This window comes from Archocentrus centrarchus, chromosome 14, assembly GCF_007364275.1.
Source record: "Archocentrus centrarchus isolate MPI-CPG fArcCen1 chromosome 14, fArcCen1, whole genome shotgun sequence".
In the NCBI taxonomy this organism is placed as follows: Eukaryota; Metazoa; Chordata; class Actinopteri; order Cichliformes; family Cichlidae; genus Archocentrus; species Archocentrus centrarchus.
Window position 1 is genome coordinate 36,576,907 of NC_044359.1, and position 14,505 is coordinate 36,591,411.

The 14,505-nt window shown below is 39.5% G+C and overlaps 1 protein-coding gene across 1 annotated transcript in view; it reads right to left on the reverse strand.

Moving 5' to 3' along the window:
* Positions 1 to 14,505, reverse strand: part of LOC115792419 (protein turtle homolog B-like) — a 178,820-nt gene that overhangs the window by 79,517 nt on the left and 84,798 nt on the right.

The following is a 14,505-nucleotide window of genomic DNA, read 5'->3' on the forward strand; positions in this document are numbered from 1 at the left end:
TCCCCAGTCCACCCGCCTATCACTTACCTTATCATTTCTGTAAGCAAATCTTTTAAACCTTTTAACTATGGTCTGAGTCTGCTCCTTGTGTCTGGTAAATGCAAAAATATGATAATCTGTTAACTTTTTGCAAAGTGAAATTAGCTATTAAGAGCCATTTCTGTTTGTATCAGATATACTGATTTATCACAAGTTTCATTTTGATACTGAAATTTTGCTTTAAAAAACAATCAGAGAATTCTAAGGCAAGTTTTTAAGTACTCCCATCTCAGTCACAATGCATGCAGTTACATATGTTTGCTGCAGACTGAGTCTTTGTTGTTGGGTATAGAAATGCTGGCTGTAATCCCTCAGTTGTAATTGCTAGATCCCGATGCACTTCTAATGCTACACAGGAAAATAACTGCTGTTAATTTGGTTAATTTCAGCTTCCAAAATGTAAAGAAGTACAATGTAAAACAGCTGCCACTGTATAACTTGGTGTAATAGAGTAAACTGAACCTGTCAGTCACAGAGGTTGTGGCGTCACTGCTTTGAAAGTGACCAATCACATTCAGGCCCTGTTTCTTTTTTGGGTTCCACCCTCCAAACTGTGAAATCTGATTTGTGGGAGCAGAATTCACCTTCAAGAGTGGAGCTGCCTCCAGCGCTCACCAAGCACACACTCTCACATGTGGGGTGGCTGCTGAGTGCTTAATTTTACGTGCCTCAGGTGAATTTGCACACAAGGAATATAAGTGTGAGAGTGGGTCACTGAATCCCTGCACCTTGGAAATTATATTATTTCCTTGTGAAATAATATATCTTGTGTGGTATTTATAATATAAATCTGATTCCATAAAGGAAGATTATGTCATTTTATGCAGTTTTTTGACTGCATTTTTAAAGACTGGCTTGATACAGCAGGTGAAAGCTAGTCCCTTAGGCTAACTGGCACTCCTTAGGGAATAGACAAAATGTCAGGGTCAGCGCAGGTTATGGTTTTGTTTCTGGGTTCAGTTGCAGGTATTTGGTGGGCGGATTCCACCTGGTTTCCACCCTCAGGTATAGCCAAGTCTCCAGGCTCGCTACCACGCACTTGTAAGCAGTCTGCTAATGGAAGGCTGTGTATTTAAGGCCAGGTGTGCCTGAGACTCTCTGCCAGATTGTTCCCATCACTGTGGCTCAGATGGTAGAACAGGTCACCTACTAATCAGAAGGTTGGCGGTTTGATTCCTGGCTGCACCGGGCTGCATGCCATAGTATCCTTGGGCAAGTTACTGAACCCCAAGTTGCTCTCCGACGCAAGCGTTGGAGTGTGAATGTGTGTGAATGTTAGACAATAAAAAAGCGCTTACCTTCATTTGGAAGTGCTTGTGTAAATGTAAACATGTTGTGGAAGCACTTTGTGTGCTCAGTCAGAGTAGGGAAGTGCTGTATAAGAACTAGTCCATTTACTATGGTGGTTCATTGGTGCTCTGTTGTGTTTCCTGTGGTTAGTCCTGGCTGTTTGGCAACTCCCATTGCCTGTTTTCTCCAGTGGCTCATTCAAGTATCCTGTGTTTTTATCTCCAATACTTCCCTGTTCCTCCTTGTGGGATACTCAGTTCGCAGCCTACAGCTCCATTCTGGTGGACTGTCTTGGGATATAATCCTGCTTGACCATTCTCCATTGCCACAGCCTAGAATTCCAGAATTCCATGCCGGCCCCCTGATGACAGATAAATGATAAACTCGCCCTCTGGATCACATGGCCGTCCCCGTGTGCCTCGACCTTCCCTGCGTTGTTCATTTTGAGTCTTGTCTTTGTTAATAAAACTTTTAAACTTGTTCCATGCTGTCTTTGTCTGTTACTTGGGTCTAGCATACACTCAGCTATGACACAATAGCTGTTCTAATGTGGCAGCTTGGCACAGGATTGGATTTATTCATTTTTTATGTATTATTTTTTTTAAGGTTCAAGCAAAAACAGGCGGGAGCAGCAAGATTTGGGTTGTTAGTCTGAACTGTCTGAACTGCTTTCTCACTGGACAAACTGGCCTCTTCTGAATTCTCATGCCAGAGTTCAATCTGACGTGACTTAATGAAGGTTCAATTTGTGACCAATAGTAGTTCACCTTGTTCTATTCCTCATGAAAATTAATTGGTGTGACAACAGCCGCAATGCATTTTCAAATAGGCTACCAGTAATGTGTTGAAATTAATACAAACTAATTATGTGTCAGCTCAATTTGTTCCCAGTAATATCATGACAGCCTCATTAAGAAAACATCTGAAAACTCTGACAGCATCATTTGTAAGGAATCATTGCTATCAACTGAATTCTGAATCATCATGCCTGAATATAGAAGCAGGTACAGTGTGTCTTATGTAATGACTAACACGTGGATCAGACTTGATATTAAAGACCTAAGAATTGACCCAGATTTGCGTTTTGTTACTTTGCTGACAATTACAAATATTACAAATCCACAGCTGCTTTTATATCTTGCTGTAATTCAGCACTTTGTAAAACCACAAAGCATATAATGTTCAATGTCTACAGAACAAATACTGATCACGCAGGAATTAATATGCTGGCTAGCGGTCCCATTGGGTTATTTTTGGCCGTATACTGTTAATACACACACGGATTAACACACCACAAATTCTTAATGTCACTGCAGACCTCTGAGCCATGTCACATACTTATTCTGCACTCAGTAAAGGATTATGAGAATTTGAGTGATCCTTGCTGTGCCAGATGGATCATCCTCACTGCAAGCATGGATATATTTATACTGCGATTTGCAATTATTTCCTCCCTCTGACCATAACCAGATCTACAACCACACTGAGTCTGGTGCGCAAACTATCTGCTGCTTTCAGCTACGTAGCGTGGCGTAGGCAGTAGGATTCATCAATGAGCCCTTCTTAAAAATTCAGTGTGTGAGCTTATGAGACATTACCCCTCAAAACAGGATGTGATGCAAATAAGTCAGAATCTGGGTAACTGGGTAATTGTGTGTATTTGAATGTGTCCACTTTGTCTGACATGACAAAGCGCTTCCAATTTGTGTATTTAATTGTAATTATCAGAATCTCTGTGCAGCAGGAAAAGTAGCTAATGTTTAAAACATGCAGCAAATTGTTACTCTGCTGGTGCCACTGACGTGAAGGCTGAAGAGGACTTTTTTTTTCTGAACTTCTCAAAGTGCAAAGATACAAAGTGGTTACTGAAACTTAATGACGCAAACTTGCCACCAGTGATACGAGATCTTTTATTTGCTGAGAGGGCACAATACACATGGCTAATTTGCTTTCTGTAAAACAAAATGGTTAATTCACGTAGTTTCCCATTGAACTGGAAATTCCTCAGAACGAGTCAGAATAATGGAGTTTGTTTTTTGTTTATGACCAAGTGATTAGGACATCCTGAAAAAATATGTTTTTCCTGCTTTTTGTTATTCATTTCCTCTAAAGAGAAACTGAGGTATGAACTGTAGTTTTTACACCTAATTAATGTTAGTAAAAAGCACAATTTGATTTCAATGGAAAAATGATTAATGTATCATTTGTGATGAGTTTTTAGGCTTAAAGAACTTGAAAATTGATCAAATTCAAATGGGCAAGGTTAACATTACAGGCACTGTAAGGAATTGTTTAACCATTTCTGTAAGAGTCTCTGGAGCTTGATTTCTGTAAGAGTTTAAAGTTTCCTCAGTATGAACTATTACTCGCTGAAAGAACATGAGCATTTACTGTATGAATACAACTTTCCATTCAGTCATACAGTCATGGCAGTAGGTACAAGTCTTATGATAGCTGTGCTTTATGTTTTAAAGCCCAATGAAGGTTCAGCAAACCTGCCTCTGCCAATGACAGAGCTGAAGAAACAGAGCAGCACCTTGTCAGCAAATTAACCCTTCCCTTTGAAACGCCCATCATACGAATATGCTCAAAACCAATCTGTTAATATGACATAGACCGTCAAATATAGACACAAGAAGGCTTAATTCCCTCCCACCCCCACCCCCCAGCTGCTGCTTTGTAATAACCTTTGAAAGACTTTCTCCTAATGATGGATGTACACACACATATCCTTGAATTTCCACTTTGTTCATAACTTGGCTTCTCATACAAGGTCGGACTTAAAAGAATGTCATCAACACACACACACACACACACACACACACACACACACACAAGTGTGTTTTTCTATCTTTGTGGGGAATTTCCATTGACTTCCATTCATTTCTACAGCCTAAACCTTACCTTTACCCTTTTCCTAACCCTAACCATCATATACCTAACCCTAACCCTAACCTAAACTCAATTCATACCTTAGCCCTAACTCTGACCCCTGACCCAAAAACAGGGTTTCCCCTTGTGGGGACAAGGTTCCAGTCCCCACAAGGAGCAATTGGTCCCCACAACGTAGTATATGTCAGGAAAATTGTCCCCACAAGGTATTATAAACATACACACACACACACACACACACACACACACACACACACACACACACACAGTGAGAGCAAGTGCTACAACTAAAAACTGCTAGTTTCATATGTCAGTTCTGTAGCCCACAGCCTGATCCTTTAACAGGCACAGCATTTCCATCTGCCAGACCCTTAGCAAGACAACCATGATTAGGCCTGTGCTGGCTCACTGTGCTGTTGGTGTTGGTGTTGGTGTTGGAGTAGGGGTGGGTGGGTGGGTGAGTGTCTGTCTGTGTGAGTGCCAACACGCCCTATTTGGAACCAGCTGAGTGCTGGAGATTTGTTGGCACAGGAGTCTCTGAGCTGATCTGCTGCTCAGTGGCTTTCCAGGAGGGCCTCTATTAATCCGTCTCTACCGTAAATTATACAGGACGGGTCAAACAACCACACGGCCCTGGCTTGGTGCTCGGTCACAACAGGAAACGTGATCTCTGAACGCTTTCCCTGTCATGTACTAACAACCACCATATAAAGTGAGAAAACCCATTTCATCAGGCAGATTTGATGAACACATGATGTCAAAGAAAAATTAGTCACCAGCTAACATAATGTTGTCTATTAGCCAATCATTTTAAGGTCTCACATCGAAGAGTTAGAGGAGTCAGGGTAGTTTACTGATGTTTACTGATAGTTAGTATTTAATTATATATTGTGAAATATATTCAGAAACTTAAAAAAGCTACTTTCAGCTGATCCCTTATTCACAGGGGGTCACCATAATGGGTAACTCTGCATATTTGATTTGGCAGATTTTTACATCAGATCTGCCAATTCAGAAACTACAGTTTTTACAAAGTTTGTTTAATGAACATGTAGCTGAGACTCATACAACAAAGTATTTGACAAAATGAGTCATTTCAATTATTCTTTATTTGGACATGAATGTCTATACCAGCTTTCATGGAAGCATGTCCAACAGTTGTTGCAACATAAAAATTATATAGCACTTGATAAATGTCTGTGGGTAACCGATCTAATATCCTATTAGCTGTTCACTGCAGCTGTTCAAATAATTGTTCTTTTTCCATCTGACACAGCAGATCATTTGTTACACAAATCCATCTGAGATCTTACTCAGAAAAGTCCAAAGCTGTGTGAGTGTCGCAACAGCCATAAATTAACGGCAGCTGTCATATATAAAATGAGCTACCACCATTGTGTCAATAATGCAAATCATAATATCATAAATACCTGTAAAATAATTATTTTTGCATGTTTCTATACAGTTATGTTTACAGATCTCTTACACCTCTGTGCACTGTCAAAAAAAGAAAACACACCATAAACAAAACTATAGATGATTTTGCAGAAAGCATAAATGCTGTTTTTGTTTTTCTATAGTTGTCATGATCCTGGGTCGGCGGCCCAGTGTTTTGAGTTCTTTTTGTGAAGTTCTGTTTTGTTCTATTTCTATTTCCAGTTGTGGTTATAGTTTAGTATTAGGATTGTAGTTTGCCTTTGTTTAGTTTTCCATGTTAGTCCTGGTCTTCCCTGTGTTCCTGTGTGTATTGTCTGTGTCTCGGCCCTTTTGTGTTTGGTTTGACGTCCCAGTGTTCCCTGTGTTTTCTGTTTTGGTCTGGTTTAGATTCCCTCTGTTAAGTTTACATGTGTGTCTTGATCAGTCACTTCCTGTTTTATTTTGACGATCTTGTGTTCATTGTGCTTTGTGTTTCGGTTTACTTCCCCTTGTCTCGTCAGTGTATTTCGTTCACCTGTGTTGTCACCTGTTTCCTTTTCCCTCGTTATTCGCTAGTGTGTTTAAGGTCTCTGTGTTGTTTAGTTCCTTGTCGCGTCGTCGTTGGTTTTTCCCTGCTGTGTGCTTCATGCCACCTTCATGTTTGTGCTACGTTCTAGTATTTTTGGATTAAAGCTTTAAGTTATTGTTAACCTCCTCGTCTGAGTCCTGCGTTGGCGTCCTCTGTCACGCTGGCCACAGCCCCAAACCTGACAATAGTATGTGTAGACATTTTTCTACAGATATCAACTCATCAAGTATCCTCATGAATTAATTATCAGGAATATTGTGACAGCCCTACTCGCACACTTTTTTGGCAGGTGACTGGAAGATCTATCGATTGCTCATAATGCTGCAGTTTTTGTTCTTTCTTACCTCTTATAAGGCAGTAAACATGCTACACAGCATTTTTGTAACTATTAAACTTACGTGTATCCAGACGCTTTCTGGTTAATGATCACCAGTGTGGACACTTCTGGAAACAATGGCTGTGGCTACATGCTGTTTCTAGTTTTGTTCACTTCTCACATAACTAAGACTACGTCATCAGCACGTTACTCACAAGCCAATGTTCCTCGTTAATGCTTGGCTTGGGAGTAACCTGTTGATGACGTACACAACCAATCCATTCACTTATCCAGCTGATTTTCCCCGCTTGACGACATATACGCCAAAACAATGTTGGACTCTGTGATTTTCTCTAGGCCCCTCCCCAAGCTGACCAGTGATGACATGCATAGCCACAGTTTGTCCTTCACCTGCTGGCGGTGTAGGTAGTGTCCAGAAAACGATGCCAGATTTATAGATAATTTGAAAACTTTCTGGGGAAAACCTGGTCTTACAGGACAAATGACATCCATCCCACTTTGGATGGTGCAGCTCTAATTTCTAGAAATTTGTTTGAATTTATTATCCCCCCAAAACATGACTATCCAGAGTCAAGACCAGGAAGCAGAGTTGCAGCCTGTGAAGCTTCCCTCCTGCTGTCATCCCCGTAGAGACTATGTCTGATCCCAGACCATTAAAAACCAAACCTAAAATCAACAAAAAACTAGTTATGTGTATAAATTCATAAAGAAAGAGCAATATTTCATCCACAACTGCACCGAAGAGTAAATCAATTAAATGTGGACTATTAAACCTTAGGTTTCTCTCTTCCAAGTCCCTGTTAGTAAATGATTTAGTAACTGATCAACATATTGATTTATTCTGCCTAACACAGACCTGGTTACAGGAAGATGAATACATTAGTTTAAATGAATACCAATGAATAATGCATAGAAATGAATAATGCACATATGCACACTAACTGTCAGAATCCTTGAAGCACAGGCCGAGGAGAAGGAGTGGCTGCAATCTTTCACTCTAGTTTATCAATCAACCAAAGACTTAGGCAGAGTTTCAATTCACTGAAAACCACACTCAGCCTTGTCCAACTGGCAAAAAACAGTTTTAGTTATCTATTGTCCTCCTGGAGTTTCTATCCAATTTCTAAGACTTTTGATCTGATTTAGTGTTTAGCTCTGATAAAAAATAATTATTGTAGGCAATTTTAACATCCATATAGATGAAAACAACAGCCTTGACACTGCATTTAACTTTGCATTACACTCAATCAATGTAAATGAACCCACTCTGTGTGACTAAAACCATTAGTCACACTCTTGATCTTGTCCTGACATAGAAACTGAGCATTTAACAGTATTTCCTGAAAATCCTCTTTTGTCTGACCATTGAAACCAGTGCTGTAACTAAGTTTAAAGAAATGATTCCTCCACTGTTGTCTTCTTCAATGCCATGTGCCAACACAATGCAGACCAGCTGTCTAAACTTTACTCCCACAGAGTATCCTCACTGCATGACTCTGGATACAAATGCACAGCTTCAAGTACATATCCCAAAAACTCATTTAGAAGATCTTAATTTCATCACGTCATCACTGATTGAGGGAAACAGGAACAACCTCTGGTTTGTTTTCAGCACCGACAGAGTCAGAGCGCCGATGAGCCGAGTACTGCTTTGACATTCACTAGTAATGACTTCACACATTTCTTCACAAATAAAATTGGAACCATTGGAGAAAAAATATTCACAGCTTTTCCACCTATGCAGCATTGAGTACGGCAATTTTAATAACCCCTCTCAATCTTGCTGAGTTAACACCAATAATTACGTGTCTTTCAGATCTCGTGCCTACAAGACTGCTCAAAGAATATTCACCATTAATTAATGCTTTAATTTTAAATATGATTAATCAATCTTTGTTAAAAGGGTACATACCAGTCTTTTAAGGTGGTGGTAATTAAACCATTACTTAAAAAGTCCTTACTTGATCCAGCTGTCTTAGCTAATTATAGACCAATTTCCAACCTTCTATTTATTTCAAAAATTCTTGAAAGTGTGGTTTTCAAACAGTAACCTGATCAGATGAACGGTTTATTTGAAGAGTTTCAGTCAGGATTTAGAGTGCATCACAGCACAGAAACAGCACTACTGAAGGTTACCAGTAATCTTCTTATGGTGTCTGACGGTGGACTCATCTCTGTGCTTGTCCTGTTAAACCTCAGTGCAGCATTCAATGCCATTGACCACAATATTTTACTGCAGAGGTTAGAACACAACGCTGGTATTAAAGGAACTGTGTCAGCGTGGTTTGAATTGTATCTGTCTGATAGATTTGTGCATGTAAACCGGGAGTCTTCTTCACATGCAAAAGTTAGTCATGGAGCTCCACAGGCTTCTGTGGTGTGACCGATTTTTACATTATACATACTTCCCTTAGGCAGTATTAAAAAACATTGCATACGTTTTCATTGTTATACAGATGATGCCCAGCTTTATTTATGCACGCAGCCAGATGATACAAATCAACTAGTCAAACTACAGGAATGTCTTAAAGACATAAAGGCCTGGATGACCTCGAATTTCCTGCATCTAAATTAATACAGACCGCAGATTTTTCCTGTTCAAGGGGAATTTTTCCTTCCCACTGCTGCCAAGTGCCTGCCCACAGGGGGTCATGTTGGGGATTCTTTTAATATTGTAGGGTCTTTACCTAACAATATAAAACGCCTCGAGGTGACTGTGGTTGTGAATTAGGACTATGTAAATAAAACTGAACTGAATTAAATTGAATTCTGACTTTTCAAATGACTGTCAGTGAAGTTGGTGAAAATGCTTCAGTTAATTCCCTCAACTTCAGATAAGGTCAGATCATGTGCACTCAGCTGTGTTCATCTGGGGCAGTGATCTTTAAATTACATAAACTGGAATGGTGTGCGTGCTGCGTTATCATTTTTCCTCTTTGGTCAGATGAATCCCTCTGAGGTTGCTGCAAAGAAACACATTTATAGGGTGTTTGCTTTTAATTTCCGGAAAGAAAAATGCTAGTGACATTGAGCACCGATGCATGCATGACCTAACACATCATACACAATTAATGATTCATTTGCTAAATATACTAAATATGGAAGAACCTGCACTGAGACAGACAGATGGCTGTGGATACAGACGTTGACATTTAATTTAGAGCCAGAGGCAAAAAAATCATCCACTCAGTCTTATTCCTCTCCATCTCAGCTCACATGCTCCTGATGTAAAATGTACTTGTTAGAGGTCCCTAGACTAATTTAAGCATTGTGTTTCTAGTCCCACTCTTAAACACACTGCTGCATCATACACTATTTAAACTCTACTCAGCCTGCTGTGTTCATATGAGAGTGATAGCTTAAGGTTGTGACTGTTTTACACCTGAAACAGGGAGAAGACAAGTTTAAATTAACACATTTTAAATTAGAGCAAACTCTTACATCATTAACAATGCCAGCAGCATGTCTCAGTGAGTGGAAATATGTCTTTTAATGCACCAATATGATCTTGGCTAAGCAATCTCAGCAAATATCGGATTGAACTGCTGTTACTGTAATATTGGCCATGCAAAACGAGAGACATGAGATTTCACCAAACAGGTGGGCAGAAGACACCCTGCATGTGCTCATCCAGTTTCTCAGTATATTTCAACAGTTGTTTGTTTTTCACAGTATAGTGTATAATCTTTAACTCCTGTTCTGCTTGCATATTCATGTTGCCAGTCGTGACTTTCAAAAGTCAAAAAAAATTAAAGCCGCATAGCAAGGCAGTGGGGGTGCAATTCTGCTGGCCTACTGGCCTTTGTAGCGAGTTAGCAACAAAATCTACATTTCCTGAAGGATTGTGAATTCAAATACTTCATCATACTTTACAATTTCAGCAAATTTCTCAATGCTGAAAATCATAAACAAATACAGCCCCAACTCCCAAAATGCTTGCATGCTTTGTAAAATGTAAATAAAAAACAGAATGCAATTGTCTGAAAATCTCATAAATCCAGATTTTATTCAAAATATCTCAGAGAAAACATACCTGATGTTTACTATCTCATTAGAAATTTTAGCTTACTTTGAAATTGATGGCAACACACCGCAAAAAAAGTTGGGACCAGGACAATGAAAAGCTGGAAAAGTGGTGCTGAAAAGAAACAGCTGGAGGAACATTTCCTAACATATGAATTCATTGTAAAAAGATTAGTAACTTGATTAGTTATAAAAAGAGCATTTTAGAGAGGCAGAGTTCCTCAGAAGATGGGCAGAGGATCACCAGCCTGCAAAAAATTACATCTACAAATTGTGGAATAATTCAGAAAAATTGACTTTAAATATTGCATCATTTACAACACATAATCAAATCATAAAATCATTTAAAAAAATTCTGAGAATCTGAAACCGCAGTATTGGGAGGCCATGATCTTTGGTTAAAGGTACAGGTTACAGGTTGAAGCTGTTTCATGCATGTGTGAACATGATCCAGAAACGCTCCTGCCTTCTCTGTGCCCAACTTCATTTAAAATGGACTAAAATGGCAACGTGGAAAACTATTCCAGAGTCAGATGAATTGAAATTTGAAATTATTTTTAGAAAACATGGACAGCGCATCTTCTGGACTAAAGAGGAGCGGGCGCTTAGTTCAAAAGCCTGCATCTTTGATGGTGCAATCCTGCAATTGGCAGCGTGCACGTCTCCAAAGGCACCATTAACGCTGAAAGGTATGGACAGGTTTTAGAGCAGCATATACTCCCACTCAGATGACATCTTTTTTGGGAAAGCCTTGCAAAATTTTGCTGTGTAGTAGAAGAGCCCAGACGCAAACTGACCCCCCTGTAGTTCAAACCGTTCACAAATTGAAAACATTTGGTGCATCATAAAATGAAAAATATAACAAAGAGTGTTGAGCAGCTTGAATGCTGAAGTCCAGTAACTGCTCTTCTCAGTATGTGGACGGTTGTTAAAAGGAGAGGGGAACTAAACAGTGGTAAACATGGCCCAGCCCAACTTTTTTAAAGACACATTGCTACCATAAAATTCAAAATGAGCTAATAGTTTCTTAAAATGGTACATTTTCTCAGTTTAAACATTTGAACAGGTTTTCTATATTTTATTGTGAACAAAAAACGAGTTTATAAGATTTGTAAATCATTGCATTCTGTTTTTATTTACATTTTAAACAGCATCCCAACTTTTATCTAATGAAGGTTGTACCTTTTCCACGATACCATGTTTTGAACAAGCACAATAACGCATACACATCCATGCATTAAATGAATGCATCCATAAAATTCACTTCTTTTCAGAACAGTAACCAATTCAGTGTGTGCATATGAAGTATCCAGGAGACGTCGCTAAATTTAAACTAGTGAAGCACAGAAAGATGGCGATATGCTCTCGTCATTGATTGGCTGTGCTGCACAAGCTAATGAGAATTAAAACCCACAGACAAGTGAAGGAAGTTCGCAAAGAGTCTTTTCCACGACAAATGAATCTTGTTCACCACCAAATGAAAGTGTTTTAGCTCAGGAGCATTATGACTACAGGGTCAGCAGTAACCGTGGCCATAATAAGCATGAACATATGAGAACGTATGTAACAGGTCGCTCTTGTAAATGAGATCTCAAGAGATTTTCCTGTATAAATAAAGGATTAATAATAATGAAAATATGAGAATGCATCAGCGTGTCATTGCATTGACCATATTAGTCATGATGGCATAATGGTGATAGGAAGGCCCCAAACGCACCTCCCCCAACGCGGGAACCACTGCCTCCATGATCATGACCAATAAAATCATGATCACCATACAAGTACTATGAAAAGTGATATTTCAAGTTATCACATCATTTGGTATTTCACGAAGTTCTGCTTTTATCATATTGTGCACGCATCTAACTAACTAACTACTAAATGGTTTGAATCGGGATCAGAGCATCAGGAGCCAGAGTTTGATGAAAATGTGCACAAAGGTTATGCTGTGAAAACGGGAAGGTGTCTTTAAAATGTCAAACATGACCTTTATCCACATTGGATGAATACCCAGTAAGTGACCATCGTGCGTAACTTTGAATAAGTTCTGACCAATACTGCAGGAGGAGCAGCGATTCTTGTGAACTGAGAACAGACGGATGGCAGACGCCTCGCAGTGGCACGAGTTCATCGGCCCTTCAGCCAAACGAGCTAACAAAAACCTGGAAGGGGCACTCGCATGTCGTCTGCTAACTTTCTATTTACTTATGTGATTATTTCAAATAAAATCTGTGAACCTAGAAATCCTCCTCTTTCCTTTGCTGCTGCTCTCTCCAGCAGCACTTAGAGCGCATTTAAATCTATTCAGCTTCAAGCACAAACTCACGGTTAAAACATCAGCCTGTATGAAGTAATAATGACTTTTAAACCTGCCGCACACACAGAAAATAGTGCCTCTCACATTCAGCTCAAAAGCAGAAATGTCTGCCCCACATTATGTTTTGCATTTTGAATCAGACTTGGAGTCTTGGGTATTTGTGCTGCGTCTCTGCATCTGCGAGAGAAGAGCAGCCACAGACTGACCATCATTATACTGTCTGCTGCATTTCAAAGGGAGTGAGGGAGCTGGAATGACTGGCCATTACTGAGGCTCATCCACACTCCACATGCTGATACTGCATTTACCCCCACACACCCACAGACATGTATCGATCCTACCTGCATTATGGAAGGAGGCTATTTTTAGCACGAGTAGTATATGTGCCGTAGTTTTCTGTGCGATGTCATGATCTACTAGACAGTGGCAGGAGAACACAACCCGGAATGACAAAGAGCTTGTGAAAGGATCAACATGTATGTGTGTTATAAACAGAAAAATGATGCATGAAGATGTTTAATATACCCAACACTCCCTGTTAGCTCAGAGGGTACAAATAGATGTGGCTATAGCTGTGGTAGATGGCTTTGCATTGAGGTTTATCAGGTTCTGTGTGGAATGATTTAAGAATTTCATTCATTTTGCAGTGTGTTTAGTTTCTCTCTGTGACTGTGTGGAGGGGCACACGTGGTTTCAGACTGAAAATGTCTCGTGTTATGACACTGATGCTTGTTCAAAAAAAAATCACAACTCTCAGAGCAGCAGATTCCATCTGATAATATAATCCTGTTCAGACACACTGAGTGAACCTTTAAAAATAACAGATATGTGTCAATGCAAAGTTGTAACATACAAATTCACATATGAAAACAAGTTTTACTGTTCAGCAGTAAAAGTGATGAGAAAGATATTTCAGCTTGGCTTTTGTTGTAAATGTAATACAAAATGTTTCATCACAGATGACAACACCAGCTTAACAATTTGAATCTCCTTTCTTAATCCTTCAAATATCTTAACTTTTGTATTCTGATGATGTGCTCACTTTTGTCTTCCCAATATCACACACACACAGCTGATCCTGTTTCCAGTGTTTTAGAGCTTCATGAACTGCCCTCTTAGAAACCTTGAGTCTCACCATGATGGGCTGAGAGAGCCCATCATGGTTAGACTCCTGTGCTACTTAGTCAACAAAGTTCTGCTTGAAACTTGAATTATAGCCAAATTTCTAACAGATGGAAAAGCCTCAAACCTACCTGACAGACATCTGGACATTGTTTTAACCTCGAGCAAGTCTGACCTTTCATATGAATTAGATGCCGCTCCCACTGATCTGATTTCTTACTGCTGATGTAGAAAAACACAGAATCAAATATTTACAACTTCTAAAAGTGACTTTCAGCTGCTCCTTTATTCACAAAGAGTTGCCACAGCAGGTGATTTTTACACCAGATGCTCTTCCTGACCCATCTCCAAAGACTGAATCAGGGAGATTTCACTTGTTACATAATTGTGTAAACCACTACACCGTGGAGCCACCGTGGGTTTGCTCTTCTATTTCCACATCCTAAAATTTTACCAAGTTTAACAAATACAGCTGACTGT